Source organism: Stenella coeruleoalba (genome assembly GCF_951394435.1).
Source record: "Stenella coeruleoalba genome assembly, chromosome: 17".
In the NCBI taxonomy this organism is placed as follows: domain Eukaryota; kingdom Metazoa; phylum Chordata; class Mammalia; order Artiodactyla; family Delphinidae; genus Stenella; species Stenella coeruleoalba.
The window spans coordinates 19328066-19348156 of NC_137163.1; the positions used below are offsets into that span (position 1 = coordinate 19328066).

A 20091-nucleotide genomic window follows, 5' to 3' on the forward strand; every position below is an offset into this window, starting at 1 on the left:
TTAGAGAAATGCAAATCAAAACTACAATGAGGTATCACCTCACACCGGTTAGAATGGGCATCATCAGAAAATCTACAAACAATAAATGCTGGAGAGGGTGTGGAGAAAAGGGAACCCTCTTGCACTGTTGGTGGGAATGTAAATTGATACAGCCACTATGGAGAACAGTATGGAGGTTCCTTAAAAAACTAAAAATAGAACTACCATACAACCCAGCAGTCCCACTACTGGGCGTATACGCTGAGAAAACCATAATTCAAAATTACACATGCACCCCAATGTTCATTGCAGCTCTATTTACAATAGCCAGGTCATGGAAACAACCTAAATGCCCATCGACAGACGAACGGATAAAGAAGATGTGGTACATATATACAATGGAATATTACTCAGCCATAAAAAAGGAATGAAATTAGGTCATTTGTAGAGACGTGGATGGACCTAGAGTCTGTCATACAGAGTGAAGTAAGTCAGAAAGAGAAAAACAAATATCATATATTAACACACATATATGGAATCTAGAACAATGGTACAGATGAACTGGTTTGCAAGGCAGAAATAGACAAAGACGTAGAGAACAAACATACGGACACCAAGGGGGGAAAGGGGGTGGCGGTGTGTGTGTGGGGGTGGTGGTGGTGGGATGAACTGGGAGATTGGGATTGACATGTATACACCAATATGTATAAAGTAGATAACTAATAAGAACCTGCTGTATAAAAAATGAATTAAAAAAAAGAGGGATGACTTGCAGAAGCCTGGAAAAAATAAGTTATAAAGATGCAAGTAGGAGTCAGATCTTTTGCACCCAAGGAAGAAAATGTTTAATCCAAATGTTTATGGGAAAGAAGCTTTCTTTGTTCATAGATCATTTTTAGATTTTATTTCAGGGAAGAAAAATATGAGAAAGTTCGAGTTGTTATAGGGGTTGGTTATTTTCCTCATTTTAAGGGTTTCTCCACTTTCTTCCTGGAGAGGATCTCCTTGGAGCCATCCCTTGGTTAGAGCAGGGTGGGAAATTGCCTTCAAATTGCCTTCAAGCCTTATGCTCCGGGCTTGGATGGTGATGGCTGCTAATGAGAATAGAATGAAATTTGCAGCAACATGGATGCACTTGGAGGGTATTATGCTAAGTGAAATAAGCAGACAGAGAAAGACAAATACTGTATGTTATCACTTATATGTGGAATCTGAAAAATAAAACAAGCTAGTGAATATATATAACAAAAATGAAAAGGACTCCTAGAAACCACAGTCTAGTGGTTACCAGTGAGGAGAGGGGCAAAATAGAGGTAGGGGATTAAGAGGTACAAACTACTGTGTATAAAATGAACTACAAAGATAGATTGTACATCACAGAGAATAGAGCCAGTACTTTATAATAACCATAAATGGAGTATAATCTTTAAAAATTGTGAATCATGTTGTACACCTGAAACTTACGTAATATTGTAAATCAATTATGCCTCATTAAAATTTTTAATAATAAAATATTTTTAAAAGGGAATAGCAACTTCTACTGCTGTTTAAAATGATACCTGGCATGCATTTCCACTCTTTTAAAAAATATATGTAATATTTGATAAATATACAATAGCATATAAAGTATATATGTGTGAATAATAGTAAATTTAGCACTGGTGAATCCACCACCAAACTTATGAAGGTCTGCTCACTTTTAAACTTAGTTTTTTTAAACCCTTGATTTCTCTGGAAGTGACTGGCTTCCTTAGCTATATCCTTTTCTCTTTTTATTTTTTGGTATTTTCACCTTCTATAAAATATTACTGACTAATCATATATAGCAGTGTCCTCTATAAAACAACCACGATTACACCAATCGTTTTTATTTTTACTTTTTAACTTTATCCCTCAAATATAGTGATCTCCGAAGTTGTCATCAGTCCTTTTCTGGTTTTCATACAGTTTCCCTCTTGGCAGTGTCTGTGCAGTGTCCTGATCTGCAGGCCTGACTTCTCTTCTGAGGCCGCTTCCTTCATTTCCAGATGCCTGGTGGACAGTTCCCCTGGGACCCACTGTAATTACATCAAAAGGAACATAAAAGAGGAAAGGCTGCATCCCTTCTTTGGCAACTTGTAAGCCTTTGACATAAAAATCAAGGAGGAAAAATCTAATGTATATTATATTAGATGGCAGTCAAGCCCTTTCTCATCTGTCTTGTAATTTTTAAGGAAGGTATTTCTTTTTAGAAATGCTGCATACCTATGTTACTTCACATTACTTTTCTAAATCATCTTTTATACTTGAGTACTGAGTATCAATTTCTATATTTGTAGACTGAGTAGGAATTTATGCTTAATATTTTATAGCTTGCTGAACAAAATTTATTAATCAGATAGTCCCATGAACCATAAACTTTAATACACCAATTTATTTTTACTTCCAGTCAGGTTGAGAGTTGTAACTTAACATTTGACTTCTTTTATTAAAGAAGGCAGTTTTAAGATGGTTATTATAATCCCAGAGTTAAAGTTTGAGATATTTATAAATGGTTTTAATTCCTAATTTAAATTAATCCTATAGAGGAACAAGGTAGATATAACTTAAAATATAGAAGTTTGCTTTTTCTAACAATTTGTTCTTACCAAATGGATGAATAAAAGGTTTTATTTGCTATGCATTATCAAAAGTTTAACTTTTCTTAAAATTGGACCTTAAATCTCACTGTTTCATCAAATGTGTTCTTAAATTTTCACTTTTAGTCTAGTTGCTTCTATTTTTGTCCCTGGGGTAGGTTTTGTGGGGTCTGATGCTTAGATAGTTTTGGAACTTTCGCTATAAAATTTCAAATATAGAAATTCATAGAGTATGATTATCATTTTAGGATAGTAAATCACAGAAACTACAAATTTGACAGAGCTGACAGATATCACAGACATCACAAAACCTAGAAAAATAAGTTTTTATTAACTGATATATAATACTTTTTTTCCCTTTATATTTTGACTGCTTGTTCATTGACTGCCTCTCCCTAAAACATTGATTTTATAATATTTTCTATAGCAAGAGTAGAAAAATAATTCAATATTTCCTCTAGTATGTTTGACCAACATTTCTTGGTATTTCGGATATTGGAAATTGGTATCATGTGACCTGTCATACAAACATACTTACTGGTTGTAGTAATACTGTAGGTTTGAGCCCTAAGACAGGAATCATGATAAAATCTATTTCCTAAGATGCCCCCAAACAAGAAAAAAAATAAGATCTAATTATGTCATATTGTCAAGTCTGTTAGCTAGGTCTCTTTTGACTCGGTGTCTATGAGAGCTAGATTCTCAGCTTTCAGCTTTCCATGTCTAAAAGGGGGAAGAATTTTCTGAAGACTAGCATCCTGCTGGGAAGGGGACAAGCACCCCTTCACTGCATTTCAAAGCTTGCTGCTTCTCCTTCGTGTACTTCCGGTTCCAAATGACTTGAGTCCATGCAAGTGAGAGGGTAGTAGAAGTATTCTTAGAAGTCATTCTACACTGAGACAGCTAGTAATAACTTAGCTGTACATGGAATCACGTTAACCGTGTAATACTGTATAGACTGTATAAATACCTCTTACTAAACCCAAACTTAAGTTCGATCTGCCTCAACTTCTTCTTAGCTGGATCCCCAAAATGTCTATGGATTTTCTAACACTGCCCAACATGAGGAAGATGTGACGGAGGGGAGTGAAGGAGCCAGTTATCTTAAGTGACTATGGAAGAGATACTTTACCCTAGCAAATTTTAAAAATTGTAACAATATATGATCATGTGATTCCACAGGTGAGGCCCTGAGCAAATGAGGGGATGCTTCCCCAGCTTGAGTTGCACAGTGTGTTGACCCCTATTTCACCGTAAATACATAGGAGGATTGTTAAAAAGCACTAACTTTCTAAATAGTATCTAGTTTATCTAGTTTAATTCACAGTTGATGACATGGCATTAGTTTATATGATCACTTGAGGTTTTATTCAATTCGTGTTTTAAAATAAAAATGTGTTATTTATAGGAGCCCTCCCTCAACAAAGAGCACATATCAATTTAAAATGGAATTTAAAAACCCCACTAGATTTACTTTACAGAAATTTACTTGATATTAAAAGGCATGGTTTTGTGTATTTATTCAGTGAGCATGACACACTAGAATCGCCATGTGTGTTACGTTACTTGGATGCAAAGAAAGGGAGAGGAGAGAATGTTTTTATTACAGCAAACACTTATATAGCAGTTATCATGAGCCAGGTGCTGCTTGAAGTGCCTTTCTTGTGTCGCCTCTTCTAGTTCTAGCAGAATTGCACGGTAGATAAACTCTGAGACCCCTCCCATTACAAATATCAAGAAATGCTAGATGAAATATAACAAAAATCCTAATCAATGCCTGGCAGAGCTTCTAAGCAGTGTAAAGGAAATCACCAGATGCTAGAAACAAGAAGGGGACTAAAAACCAGGAGGTGAGAATCTGGGGGTGTCACTGTGATGCCCTTGGTTGAAGGTTGACGCTTAGGTTTTAAAACTCGTGGAGTTAAAAAGTGAGAGAGTCGGAACTGCTCCCCCTACGTAGAATACGAACACTGAAAAGGCTGTGTTCTCTGAGCAAGAATGGTCTCAGGAGTCTTCCCACCAGTACAAGAAAGCAAAAGGAAGTGTATCTGTCTTCAGCTGGGTTCTGGGTAGGGAAAGAAAAGTCTTCCTAAAAAAACTTGAATTTATGTACCTGACTTCCTGTGAATTTGGAATTTTATATTTGTAATTCCCATGTGTTCCAGGAGCTGAAAACTGAGAAATTAATTCCCAAATTAGTCTTGTGCCAGTAGTAGCATTGGGACAAGTCCCAGAACCAAAATCTACTCTGGAGGGAGTTTTTGAGATATTAGGGAATCAATAAATAAGTCTCCTCCCAACTATAATTTAGTTGGGACCCAACTAAATTATAGTCGGGCAGATGTCAATTGGAATTTCACCTCTATTCCTGACACATCTGGTTGGATAGCGTGCAGTATGAGCTTGCTATCGGATCACTCTCAAATCTGATCAACTTCTTCATCGAGTCTTAGCTCAGTTTCACAATTGCTGATCACTCACATGGAACAGACCATTTACAGCAATCTCCCCAAAGATGGTATGTGGTCTAGCAGTCATCCTTGTCACCATATAATGATAGAAGGAACAATTCACTAGTAGTATGGAAGTTGCATGCACCTAATATAATAGCCTCAAAATAGATAAATAAATTGGAGAAATTGACAAATTCACAGTCGTAGAAGGAAGTTTTAACTTTTCTTGGTAATTGAGACCCTAGGTGGACCAGTATTAGAAAGGATATAGAAAATATGAACAACCCAGTAAAGAATCTTGATGTAGTAGAGTTAGAAGCTTAGGAATACACATTCTATTTGTACATACAAGCCAGTAAGCTACAGCTGACAAAATTAAAGGTGCACATGCTATAACAGAGATGACTTCTTACATCCTTGTATAGAAACTGATCTGTGAAAGAAGACATTTACATAAATGTTAATTACAGGATTATTTATAATACAAAAAATAAGAACGTAAATAATCAGAAGACCAGCTAAATGAATTGTTCATACAAGGAATACTAAACATAATTTAAAATGATTGAACTGGAGTTACTTGACTCAAAACGCGTAGGTCTCATAAAGGTGAGTAGCTATATTTGTGGGTACATAAATCATTGCCAATTGGTAAATGACATGTATACATACTGGAGGAAGCAAGGGAGGGGAACAGGTTTCACAAAGGTGCACTGGACTGTCCTTGAAAGTTTTTGTTGTTAAAAACGATTCTAAAAAAAAAACCCAATTCTAGAAGACTATGCTTAGGGGTATGGGAGTGACATTTTCAAAGGGAGGAATGTTGGATCTTTGAAAATATTAAAAAAATCATACTCTCAATGGAATTGTTTCCCCGTTAAATCTTTAACATTTCCTCATAAGGTGATTGGTAGGTAGATTTCTATTTCCCCCATTTTAAAGATAAGAATACTGATGAGGCCCAAGAGTGAGGACCCCAAATCTGAATTTTATACCTTTGGCTCAGTGCTCTGTCCATAATTATTTTACTCTGACATTTTCTAGTTCCTCATTCTCAGGATGTGACTTCGTCATTTTTTTTTTCTAAGCCACATTAGTAGAACGTAACTAATGACTAGGTACTCACTAGAAATCACTAAATATTAAGGATTGGTAATTGTGCCCCCCAAATCATTTTAAAATCACTTTAATATGTAGTGAGTTGACACAACGCTCAACGATCCAGTCATACCCATTGCCCAGTTTCATGTTGCGGTGAGAAGGGGGCTACATTGGTTGTGGCCAAGCTAATTACCATATAATAAACATTTTCTTATCGTTTGCTTCTCTGTTCAGGAAATGTAATGAGAAGCATATAACAGAGCTGGTTTGTACTTCATTGGCACAATCTGTTATTTAGTCAGATGGGAGAGATGTACAGTGTGCTGATTTGCAGGGTAGAAGAGACAGCTTATTTAAATTTTATGATATTAATATTTTTGAATATTGGTTGTAGAATTCATTAAGTTGTTTGATTCATTAAGAAAAGACTTTATATCTAGTGTCCCTGTGGTAGTGTGGAGGAAGACGTTTTCTGTTGTATGTCTATAATGCAAAGAGATGCACTAGAAGAAACCCAGCTGGCTTCATTGGGACTGGGGCGGAGGAATGAAGAGGGGGAATACTGTTGTTTTAGGGAAATGTTTTAGGGAATTTAGTTTATTTGTTTTCTGGCACCCACTCAAAGAGAGAGAAATACTGTAAGCAAACTGAAACTTGGGTAAGAATGTCTTAGTTGTTTCATTAGTGATTTAAACAAAAGAATGGAAATCAAGTGTAAAGATAACATCAGGAAAGGAATTCTTCAGTGTGTGCCCTGAGGAAGTTGTAATTGAAACTAATTTATCATTAATTGATTTGTGTACTTGGTGGGTTGCTTATTTTGCTTTATTCTCACATTTGCTGTGTTAACAAACAACAGATGACTGTTGGCTCCTTTGCAGTTGTTGAATTAGTGATTACTTTTTTGCCCAAATCCCTGATTGGTCATCTTTAGGTTTGAGTCTTCCTCTTGCAAATGCATAGACATGGAAAAATATGGTGTATTATTCAGAGTTCTCTGGACAGAACCAATAGGTTATATAGCTACAGATCCATCCTCCCACACATCTTCTACTTCCTACCTATCTCGGCATCTGCCTGCCTACCCACCTACACATCTAGAGACTGATTGGTTAAGGAACTCACTCATGATTGTGGGGCCTGACAAGTTCAAAATCCACAGGGCAGGTGGCAGGCTGGAAACTCAGGCAAGGTTTATGTATTGCAGTTTTGAGGCAGTATTTCTTCTTCTTTGGGAAACCTCAGTCTTTGCTCTTAGAGCCTTCAATCGATTGGATGAGGCCCACCTACATCAAGGAGGGTATATTAGGGTTCTCCAGAGAAACAGAACAGGTAGGTCGGTTGTGTGTGTGTGTATACGTATACATACATATATGTGTGTATTCATATGATTGATATAAGGAATCAGCTCACCAATTATGGAGGGTGAGAAGTCACCAAATACCTGTAGTCGGCAAACTGGAGACCCAAGAGAGCTGATGGTATAGTTCCAGTCCAAACACCCAAGAAGAGCCAGTGTTTCAGTTTGAGTCTAAAGGCAGGAAAAGACTGATGTCCCAGCTCAAAGCAGTCAGGTGGAAAAGGTTCCTTTTTACTCATGAGAAGGGTCAGCTTTATTGTTCTACTCAGGCCTTCAGTTGATGGAACTAATTGCTTACATTAGGGAGGACAATCTGCTTTACTCAAGTCTACTGACTCAAATGTTAATCTCATCAAAAACACGCTCACAGGGCTTCCCTGATGGCGCAGTGGTTAAGAATCCGCCTGCCAATGCAGGGAACACGGGTTCGAGCCCTGGTCCGGGAAGATCCCACGTGCTGCGGAGCAACTAAGTCCATGGGCCACAACTACTGAGCCTGTGCTCTAGAGCCCGTGAGCCACAACTACTGAGCCTGTGTGCCACAACTACTGAAGCCCGCACACCTGAAGCCCGTGCTCCACAACAAGAGAAGCCACCGCAATGAGAAGCCCGTGCACCACAACGAAGAGTAGCCCCTGCTCGCCACAACTAGAGAAAGCCCATGCACAGCCACAAAGACTCAACGCAGCCAAAAATAAATACATACATAAAAAAAAAAAAAATGCCTTCACAGAAACACCTGGAATAATATTTGACCAAATATCTGGGCACCCGTGACTCAGTCAGTTTGACACATGAAATTAACCATTATATATGGTTTTTTTTTTTCGTTGTTAAGGTACTGGGACCACACTGTAAGTTATTAGGATACTAGGAAGGAAAAAAAAATAATGTATCCATTATCCCACTAGAACTTTTCTTTCAGTCTTTTTAATAAAAGGGTATGTTTTAAAGTATTTTGAAAATATTTGTGAAAATACTTTGGATGTTTGAAAGCTCTTATCTCTTTCGCATATTTGTCCCAGTCATTGGAGCAGAAAGACTAAAATAGGCCCTGGGGCCCTGGATGTTTGTCCAGCCTCTGCCACTCGCTAACTTCATCAGTTGAGAAAGAAAGAGAAATCCTCCTGAGCCTGTTTCCTTATCTGTTTATGAATTGTTTGGGCTTGGAATCTCTAGTGACATTTGCAGCTTGAATATTTTATTAATCCAGGATTTCTTGCGGGGGGACATGACGCACTCTATTGCTGCATGCTAGAGGATTAGGGGTGGCATACAGATGAACAATGCTCAGTTTAATAATTCAATATTTTATTGTGTGTTTGAACAAAATAGGATTCGCACCCAAAATCATGGTTTCCTGATTATCGTTGCTTAGGACAAGGTGAAAACTAACGAAGGGAATCATTTCAGTGAAAAATATTAAGAAAATACATGTTTTAGACTTATATGGGAAAACATTAGAAATGCTCCAGGCTTGGGCCATATACAATATACTGTATTAATCTGTGAATCGAAGTTGATGTGCTATCATGATGATGCTTTTCGTAAGACCCAGAAAGACCACAGTTCTCATAGCAGAGAGCAGCGTAGATGGTTGTTTAACACTTTGCTCCACCTGCATGAGTATAACCTGCTGAGTACTGCGCCAGGTGCAAGGATACTCGGTGAGTGGATGTGGCTTTGGCCCTTGGTAGCTTATAATCTAGTGGGATGTCAGGAGTGTCAGTGAGTCATTGTAACCCCATATCATATCTGCAGTAGTGAAAGTAGGTACCAGGGACCAGGTTTGGGATAACATAGAGGAAAGAGACCACCTCTGCCATGGGAACACCAGGGAAAGCCTCACTGCAGTCATTCTCGACCTGGCTGACAAATTGGGGATGGGCATTTCAGGCACAGGCAGTAGGCTGTCTAGAGCAGGGGTCCCCAACCCCCGGCCTGTTAGGATCTGGACCCAGTAGGGAGTGAGCAGCGGGCTAGCGAGTGACTGCCTGAAACATCCCACCGGCCCGTCCATGGAAAATTGTCTTCCACGAAACCGGTCCCTGATGCCAAAAAGGTTGAGGACCGCTGGTCTAGAGGCTTTCAGCAGATTCTTGGGTGTTTTCCGAAACATATTTTCACATAGAAAGTGCCGGGAGAAAATACATTCTGGAATATTTGCCGTCTCTACACTTTCCTGTTGCCTGGTTCAGGGCTTCTATTTTTTTCTTTTTTTTTTTCTTTTTTAAACTCCTGAACGAGTCCTAAGTAAAAATCTGCATATCCTATAAACATTTTTTTTTTCAATATGGCTTTTGCCATTTTCAAAAAGGCAAAGAGAAGAAAAATGATTTTCAGTGATCTTGGATGAGGGAAAACTTTGTATCCCTAATAGAATGCCTGAGTTTGCTTTTGTGTTTGCCGGGAGCCTACTGTAAAGCAAACCGATGTGGCCTTCTGTTCTGTTCCAGGCGCCAAGAGCTTGCTGGGCTGGGTTCCCACTGAGTCTGTGTAATGCATTCCTTCTGTCCCATCCCATATTGCAGAGCTGCTAAAGCTGATGACATCACCTTGGATGATGAAGCCATTCCCAAATGGGTTATGAGTTGAGCTGCCTAAATGGAGAGATTGGGTTGGGGGTGCAGAGGGGCTTGCCACTTAGTCCAACATTATAATTTCACTTGCCTTCTTACAAAAAAAAAATGCCCTCTGTAGAAATAGGAAAGATTACACATTTAAATTGGAAGCATTTTATAGGGCTAATTTATTGCTCCATTGCTGCCTGGCCCGTAAGCAGATCAGTTCATCTGTTCCCTTGGCAGCCTGCTGACTTAAGTCTGCTTTCCCTCCCAGTGGGCCTCCTCTGGACACCTTGGGAGCTGATGGGAATCATATGGACAAAGTAGGTGTGGGCTGCTGGGAAGAATTGTTTGATGCACTGTTATTTTGGTTGAGAATTTTTCCCGTCGGGGATGGGATTTACAGAAACCTCTCCCCTTCCCACCCCTTGCTTTGATAGCTCAGTGCTACTCATCACTGTTAAAGTCTCACCTTAAGCGTTACTTGGCCCAGGAGCCTTCCCTGAGCACCAAAGGCATGGGTGAGTCCCTTTGTCATCGGCTCTCACCCCACTCTGTGCTTCTGATCTCATCACACTTGCCAAGCAAAGTGGGCCCCAGTGGGCTAACGCCCTCAAAACTGTGTGTCGTGACCTGGAGGGGGTAGTGAGGAGTTGTATAGTAATGGTTCAAAGAGGGTATGATCAGCTCGTGGACAGTCGTCTGATTGGTTGGTGGTGAGGGAGTCAGCATCATCAACCTTCTGGTTACAGCTGGTCTGGGGTCTACGTGCCTGTGGGCACCATACCTTTAACTTCTTCCACCTGGTGGGGTCTCCAGTATCTGCAAAACAGCTCAAAGATATTGTTATGTATATCCCTTGAGGGGGACAGGACCCTGCCCCAAGGCTGCACTATTGTTTCTTTTGACTGTTTCTCCCTTTTCTCCACATGCCCTCCCTTCCCTAATTAGCAACTGTGTGAAGCTGACCTTTGGAACTCAGGGAAGGTCATGGAGGTTGAATGAATCTTACTTCCTGTAATCAAGAACTGGGGGAAACAGGAAGGCTTTTGTGTCCAGGAGCCCCACAGGGTTCTGCTCAATATGAAAATAATGGTGTGTCAAGATTTGTAGGACAGAGAGTATGGGGTATAGAGGAAGTGGTAGATACCATAATCCAGGGTATGCACAATACCTGTGCGTTATTTAGAATTGTCTGGGCTGCTTATTTACAAGTGTGTATGTGTGTCCATTTGTATACGTGTGCACGTGTGTGTGTATTTATATGGTTTAGAGCTTCATCCCAGTTGAGTAATTTATATCTATATTGACTAGGTTTGGGGCATCTACATTTTATCAGTTGCTCTAGGGAGGTCTGTCATGGCTAGCGTGAAACGATTTCAGAACCAAGGCCCTCATTCACCTCCAGTTGGCTTTCATTCTACTTCTGGTCCCCACTCGGCCTTTTTCTGTTTTCTTTCTTCATTCCTTCTCTTCATTATATATGGAAGCATCTAGCACAATACCTGGCACAAAGCACGTTCTCAGTAAATCTAACCTCTTTCCCCATCCTTTCTCCTTAATATTTCCAAAATGAGTGAGTGACTAGAATGTGTAGGGGGCACTGTTGTGGGATGTGTTGAGGAAGCAGTGAAGTAGTCAGGTGCAAGCTACTGACTGACTTTTGTCCATGTTATTAGCCTGGAAGGAGGCTTGGGGAGGAGGGCAAATACCTCTGCTTGTGTGGTCTTGGCTGTCTGTCATGCTGTCCTTGTCTCCTTGGTACTCTACAGTGGACATCAAGTACTTGAATTTCAATGTGATTTTTCATGGCGCGTGGCCTGGGGTGAAATCTCCAGAGCAACTCTCTACACTCTTCGACTGACTTTCAGTCCTGACCGATATAAACATCATATGCTTGGAAAACCCAAAGTAGAGGAAGCCCTTGTGATTTGCTTGTTCTTAGTTATAAGTAAGTGTCACTCTTACCCAGAAAGCCTGGAGACAGGTGCCTCTGGTGTGCTCTCCCCCATGCCCAAGCTACTGCTGCTTTTGGCTCTACAGTGCATCCTTTGATCCTTCACCACCCTTTCCTGAAGGTTTTTGTGGAAGACTGCATTCCTTAACCAAAGCGTCAAAGAGAGGAAAGGATGCCTCTTTATCTCTGGCTTCTCGTAGGTCCTCCCACCCTTAGAACTAATCTATCTCTGGTCAAACATACCTTTAAACTTTGTGTAGCTAATATCTTCCACCTAAAATATTGTCTAACTATGAAAGTGAAATGTGACCTATTTTTGTGCCTCCACACGTCTAGCACATAACTGATGATTAAATGTGAATATATGACTGGGGAAAAGGGATGAGCATTGCCATTTGGAGAATAACCAGTGGACTACCTTGGGTCGTGGAGGGTTTCCATCTTGGGGAGATGGGAAGGGTGGGTTGGAAACAGATGGTAAAAGACCTCAGATATCGGACCCAAGAGCTTGTAGGTAGATGGGGCCCCAAAGGATTTTTCTGAACAGGAGACTGATGGAATAAAGATTCATTTAGCTCCATTGGTTTGAAATGGGGGAGATGCTGGCAGTAAAGTGATGAAAGAGGATTATGAAGACCATTCTAGAAATTGATGAGTGCCTCAAATTTAGAATATGGTCAGAAGGGATGGAAAGTGAGGAATGGATGCAAAAATATCCTATGGGGAAGAGTCTTTATTGTTGAGGGATATGGAACCAAGATCCCTGAGGTTTCCACCATGAACTGAAATCGGGACATGGAAGAGGGAAGCTGGCCAAGGGAGAAGGTGTTATTGTTTGTTCCCTTTAGGGTTTGACATAAAGGTAACTCTTCTTTTTTTCTTTTGGCATCTCATTTTATTTATTTTTATTTTTTTATACAACAGGTTCTTATTACTTATCTATTTTATACATATTAGTGTACATATGTCAAGCCCAATCTCCCAGTTCATCCCACCACCACCCCCGCTTTCCCCCCTACATTTGTTCTCTACATCTGTGTCTCTATTTCTGCCTTGTAAACTGGTTCATCTGTACCGTTTTTCTAGATTCCACATATATGTGTTAATATATGGTATTTGTTTTTCTCTTTCTGACTTACTTCACTCTGTATGACAGTCTCTAGGTCCATCCATGTCTCTACAAATGACCCAATTTCGTTCCTTTTTATGGCTGAGTAATATTCCATTGTATATATGTACCACATTTTCTTTATCCATTCGTCTGTCGATGGACAATTAGGTTGCTTCCATGACCTGGCTATTGTAAATAGCACTTCAGTGAACATTGGGGTGCATGTGTCTTTTTGAATTATGGTTTTCTCTGCGTATATGCCCAGTAGTGGGTTGCTGGGTTATATGGTAATTCTGATTGCTGGGTCATATGTTAATTCTCTTTTTTGTTTTTTAAGGAAGAAGGTAACTTTTCTAAAGGGAGCTGCTCAGCTGATAGAGACTTGAAATGAAAGACCAGGAGAGGGATCAGTGACAGAGATGAGAGATTTGGAAGTTATGCACATAGAGGTATAGTTGGTGTCATGAGTGTGAAGAAGTAGTGAGCTTAGGACTAAATGCATAGACTCTGGGAATGCCCAAAGCAGGGGACAAGCTTTTTTTTGGTGTTTTTTTGTTTTGTGTATGTGTGTGTGTGTGTTTGCTAGGCCTACAAGGACTGCCCTTTTTTCTTTTTTAAAATATTTATTTATTTATTTTTGGCTGCGTTGGGTCTTCATTGCTGCACACAGGCTTTCTCTAGTTGTAGTGTGCGGGGGCTACTCTTTGTTGCGGTGCGCGGGCTTCTCGTTGCGGTGGCTTCTCTTGTTGCGGAGCATGGGCTGTAGGTGCACGGGCTTCAGTAGTTGTGGCACATGGGCTTAGTTGCTCCGTGGCATGTGGGGTCTTCCCAGACCAGGGCTTGAACCCATGTCCCCTGCATTGGCACGAGGATTCTTAACCACTGTGCCACCAGGGGAGTCCCTTTTTCTTTTTCATTCTTAGGCTGCTTGTTTTTTAATTTATGTAACAACGATTTATAACATAGGTTTCATGTATACAGCGTTACATTTTTACTTCTGTATACACTTAAGCGTTCTCACCATCAAAGTGAGCCCAATTTACTAGTTAATTCTTTTTTCTCTTTTCCTTTCTTTCATCTGCCTTCCCTCTTTAAAAAGTAAAATGTGTTTTATATGATCTATAGCGTTGTGTAAGTCTAAGGTGTACCATGTGACGATTTGATATATGTATGTGTATAACATAAAATCATTACTACAATAAGATTAGTTAACACATCCATCACCTCGCATAGTTAACTTTGTTTTTTCCTTTGGTGTGTGGTAGGAACATTTACGATCTATTCTCTTAACAGCTTTCATGTGTATCATACAATGTCTTTTCCCCAGATTTATTGAGATATAATTGGCATATAATATTGTGTAAGTTTAAGATGTACAACATATTCATTTGGTGCATTTATACGTTGTAAAATGCTTATCACCTTAGGGTTAGCTAACACCTTCCATCACGCCCCATAATTACTATTTGTGTGTGTGTGTGTGTGTGTGTGTGTGTGTGTGTGTGGTGAGAACATTTAAGAGCTACTCTCATAGCAACTTTCAAGTATGTAATACAGCATCGTTCCCTCTAATCACCAAGCTGTGCATTAGATCCCCAGAACTTACTTACCTTCTAGCTACAGTCACCATGCTGTACAGTACATTGCCTTCCCTCTTTTCTTCCCTTCCTCTTTCTTTTCCCCTCCCTCCCTCCTTCACCTCTTCCATTCCTTTTTTTCTCTTTACTTTGTCTTCCTTTTCCCGACCCTTGTGCAAAGATGCCTGGGTGTTTAGACGTAGGCTAGGGACAATCTTGGATGCAAGAGAGGAATATAGGCAGAAAGGAAAATACAGACAACCTTGGGAAAGCCATGGTTCTGTTTTATATGTTATGCACAAGACTACTCAGTTTGTCCCTCAAGGGCAAATTACTCCTCATAATAGAAATAAAATTCATTTTGTTAAATGGGAATTACAGGCAACCTGTCATACATAAATGTGTATAGGCTTGGAAATTAACTTGCACTTGGATCTTTAAGTAACCTCATAAAAGTGATTGTCATAAAATTGCCTTTCTTTGTTCTCTGGTTTTCTAATTCTGGAAGACTTGGGACGTTCCCCGATATTTCCATACAGTGATGTTGGAAGTTGAAATCAAAGTGCTGACTCCTCCTCCAAATGCCCTTCGAACCATACTTCCCTAGAAACCAAAACTTTAAAAGGTGTATCTAAAAGTGTACTCTTTTTTCAGTACAATATTTTAAGTACTAATTCATATTTGTAGCAAATGTTATCATTTCAGGGATATTTTAAAACATTTAGTTGTTCATAAAGCAATTTAATTTTTAAAACAAATACTGTTTGGAAAATTAATGGCAATAGATGTACCTGTTTTCCTACTGAGAATGAGATGATCTAATCGTCTTTACGGATCTCAAAGAAAATATCTTTTGGTAGAGCATTTTCTTGCTATTGTCTGGAAGTCCCTAACACTTTTATCCATGCAGCCAGAGTAACCGATTTCTCACTAACTTAATAGTTCTTTCATCCTTACGTGGGGTAAAATGGACTGCCCCTTTTCAGTGGACATATGCCCACCCTCTAGCATTGCCTGCTCACCTTCACTTTCTTTGGTTTATTGCAAATGAGATATTTGACACACTCATCTTCAAGAAAAAAAAAAAAAAACTCAAAATCATGAGTTAACACCTTTATCAACTTGGTCAATTAGTACATTTGTGTATTTTGCATATGTCTGGCAGTTTCCGTTACTGAAATGTGTGTGTGTTTAGTCATGGGGAAATTACAAAACAACATAAAATATTTAACATATGGAATTTGTCTAAAGAAATTGGCAATCTAGTTGCCTGGTGATTTATAGCTTAGAACAGCAAACTGTTACCCACAGGCCAAATCCTGCCTTCTCCCACTGCCTATCTTTTTTTAATTTTTATTTTATATTGGATTGTAGTTGATTAACAATGTTGTGTTAGTTTCAGGCGAATGGCAAAGTGATTCAGTTATACATATACATGTATGTATTGTTTTTCAGTTGCACTGCCTATTTTGTAAATAAAGTTTTATTGGAACACAGCCACACACGGTCATTTACATGTTGTCTGTGATTGCTTTCACACTACAACAGCAGATTTGAGTAGTTTTGACAGATTTTGTGGCCTGTAAAACCTAAAATACTTATCAGGTCCTTTACAGCTGAGGTTCGCTTGACCCCAAGCTTAAAAGCACTTAAGTACAAGTCAGTGATGCCCAAAGACTTGCCTAAGCAAGGTCTCATGGAGAGGCATTTTCAGATTGGCTGCAGATTCATATAAAACATTATATACCTACTTGGAAGAGGGCAAACCAGGAAGACATAAACTGAGATGACTTTGGACAATTAGAGTCCTAGTTTGTTCATCAGCAAAGTGAGCGTAATAGCCATCTACTTCCCTGGGTCATAGGATTTAATGAAATCACACACATACACATGTTTCTCTGGGTTGGCTTCCTACTCTGGGAAAGTCAGGTTCTTGTAGCTCCAGGCTTACAGGATTCTGTTAGTTGAGATGTAAGAAGACCCCTGTTCTATCATCTCAACCTCTCTAGTCACTTGCCCACCTCTGGACCAGTCACTGGCCTACCAGGGTGCTATGGCCTGAGGGAGAAGCATTTCCCATGAGAAAGGAATGCAACCGAAAAGTAACGTATTAACTGCATTACCTTTGTTAGACCCAAAGTAACGTATTAACAGCATTACCTTTGTTAGATCTCATTCTTTGGCTTTACCCAACCTTTGCATGTATTCTAGGTTGAGATAAGTATTTTCAACAGCTAAGGCCTAGTGCACACATGGACATTGACTGTGTGGCCATTTGCGGTGGTGCAGGCTTAAGGAACAGAAAGGCTCCTTTCTGCAGCACCAGCAATAGCAACTACAGTGGTTTATTGAGCAACTATAATATGTTTAGAATTCTGTGAATGGGACAGTCTGTGATTCTTTCCATCTACCTTGACAAACAGTAGGGATGATTTTCACATAACTAACAGATCTCTGTGTACATCCCTGGGGTTATGCACAAATCCCTGAATGCTGGCTTTATCAGAGTTCTCTTCCACAAGAAAGCACGTGGGAAGGCAAGTGGAGTGGACTTTATTACAGATGACCTTGAATCTGCTGCAGGGGTAGGGACAATCATAAAGCACTAACCAACTTTAGCACTTCATTATAACGTTAAAATTAATAATGACCTACCTCATCACTGATCATAATGCCCTGGGGACCTGTGTCATGGTGGTTGAGGACCACTCTCCTGGAAGAACTTGGAGTCACCTTAGGGTGATAGAAGAGGTTTATAAAATTAGATAGGAGACAAGGTAGATGGGTTGAGCACCTAATAAGTGGAGCCGGCATCTGGAACAGTTGAGAGTATAAAACATTCCACAGATAGAGGATTCTTGCATTTATGAGCCTGTGTTAGTTATAGGTCTCTGGTTACGAGAAACAGAAATCCCCGCCAGTTAGCTTAAGTCAAAAGCAGAATTTATTGCAACAAGGAAGTGTATCTTCTAGTCCTCCGTCTTCTAAAATGACATCTGGCACATATTACATGCAAAGTAAATATTTGTTGAATGCATGATCCCAGCCAGAAAGTCATGAGAAACCCAGCTCTCCTCTCTCCTTCTCTGTATATAATTCTGTGTTTGCCTTTTTTCCCCCCTGCAGCTGGTTTCTGTGCTTCCCAGTCCACGTGGCAGCCCATGGCCACCCACAGCTCCTGAGCTTATACTGTTCAGTTTCAGCCATGTGATGAGGCTGATTTAATTCCCTCATTTCTCACTTTAAATTCTGGGAGAGAGAAAGTCCGGCCCAGTATGAGCTAGCAATGCACCTCTGGCAAATCAGTGGTGATGCAGACTTGGTGGCCAGCAGCATCTTCCCTAGGGACCTCTGGCTCTGTGTTGGGCATATGGGGAGTATTCCCAGACACAAAGGAATTCATTGTAACTGAGAAGCTGGTCCAGGGTGTCTACTCTTGGCCCAGTGGGATAGATGAGATGAAAAGTGCTAAAGCCAACTCTGCATGTGGTTTGCAGCAAGGCAGGACTCTCTGGGGATGGATGATTGCAGCTGGAGTCAGAATGGTTCAGCCTCCCTGGTCTTAGGTAGACCGTCAACCCTACTCTTCTCTATGTTTACTACTCGGCTTCCATGCCAGCCAAGAGAACATAGAATTGTCTTTGAGAAAGTGTCAATTTGAGGCATCCTCATTTTTGTGATAGCAGCTAGTTGCTGCTGAATAATAATGGAATTCTATTCCTGGACTTCGTGATTCCATCTCTGAGCAAATGCAAAGCAGGTCTTGGCAGGTATATCTATATATGATCAGCAATGCCAAGGCACCTCTTGCTGTTAAAGCAGTACAGCAGACATGAGTGGCATTTTTAGACTGTTTGTGTGGAGCGTAATAATGTTTTAAGGTGGAATGTATTATGCTTTACTCTTTTTTAAAAACATCTTTATTGGAGTATAATTCCTTTACAGTGGTGTGTTGGTTTCTGCTGTATAACAAAGTGAAATCAGCTAAACCTATACATATATCCCCATATCTCCTCCCTCTTGTGTCTCCCTCCCACCCTCCCTATCCCACCCCTCTAGGTGGTCACAAAGCACCGAGCTGATGTCCCTGTGCTATGCGGCTGCTTCCCACTAGCTAGCTATTTTACATTTGGTAGTGTATATATGTACATGCCACTCTCTCACTTCATCCCAGCTTACCCTTACCCCTCCCCATGTCCTCAAGTCCATTCTCTACATCTGCGTCTTTACTCCTGTCCTGCCCCTAGGTTCTTCAGAACCATTTTTTTTTCTTTTAATTCCATATATATGTGTTAGCATACGGTATTTGTTTTTCTCTTTCTGACTTACTTCACTCTGTATGATAGACTCCAGGTCCATCCACCTCACTACAAATAACTCAATTTCATTTCTTTTCATGGCTGAGTAATATTCCATCATATATCTGTGCCACATCTTCTTTATCCATTCATCTGTCGATGGACACCTAGGTTGCTCCCATGTCCTGGCTATTGTAAATAGAGCTGCAGTGAACAGTGTGGTACATGACTCTTTTTGAATTATGGTTTCATCAGGATATATGCCGAGTAGTGGGATTGCTGGGTCGTATGGTAGTTTTATTTTTAAGTTTTGTAAGGAACCTCCATACTGTTCTCCATAGTGGCTGTATCAATTTACATTCCCACCAACAGTGCAAGAGGGTTAGCTTTTCTCCACACCCTCGCCAGCATTTCCTATTTGTAGATTTTTTCATGATGGCCATTCTGACTGGTGTTAAGTGATACCTGATGGTAGTTTTGATTTGCATTTCTCTAATGATTAGTGATGTTGAGCGTCCTTTCATGTGTTTGTTGGAAATCTGTATATCTTCTTTGGAGAAATGTCTATTTAGGTCTTCTGCCCATTCTTGGATTGGGTTGTTTGATATTTTGATACTGAGCTGCAGGAGCTGCTTGTAAATTTTGGAGATTAAGCCTTTGTCAGTTGCTTCATTGGCAAATATTTTCTTCCATTTGTTTATTTTTGTTTTTATTTCCCTTTCTCTAGGAAGTGGGTCAAAAAGGATCTTGCTGTGATTTATGTCATACAGTGTTCTGTCTGTGTTTACCTCTAAGGGTTTTACAGTGTCTGGCCTTACATTTAGGGCTTTAATCCATTTTGAGTTTATTTTTGTGTATGGTGTGAGGGAGTGTTCTAATTTCATTCTTTTACATGTAGCTATCCAGTTTTCCCAGCACCATTTATTGAAGAGGCTGTCTTTTCTCCATTGTATATTCTTGCCTCCTGTATCAAAAATAAGGTGGCCATATGTGTGTGGGTTTATCTCTGGGCTTTCTATCCTGTTCCATTGTTCTATATTTCTATTTTTGTGCCAGTACCATACTGTCTTGAT

General features: G+C 39.9%; 1 protein-coding gene across 1 annotated transcript in view; it reads left to right on the forward strand.

The window, feature by feature from the left end:
- SAMD12 (sterile alpha motif domain containing 12) overlaps nt 1-20091 on the forward strand; it is a 413152-nt gene that overhangs the window by 53974 nt on the left and 339087 nt on the right. The gene's annotated exons all lie outside the window — the stretch shown is intronic.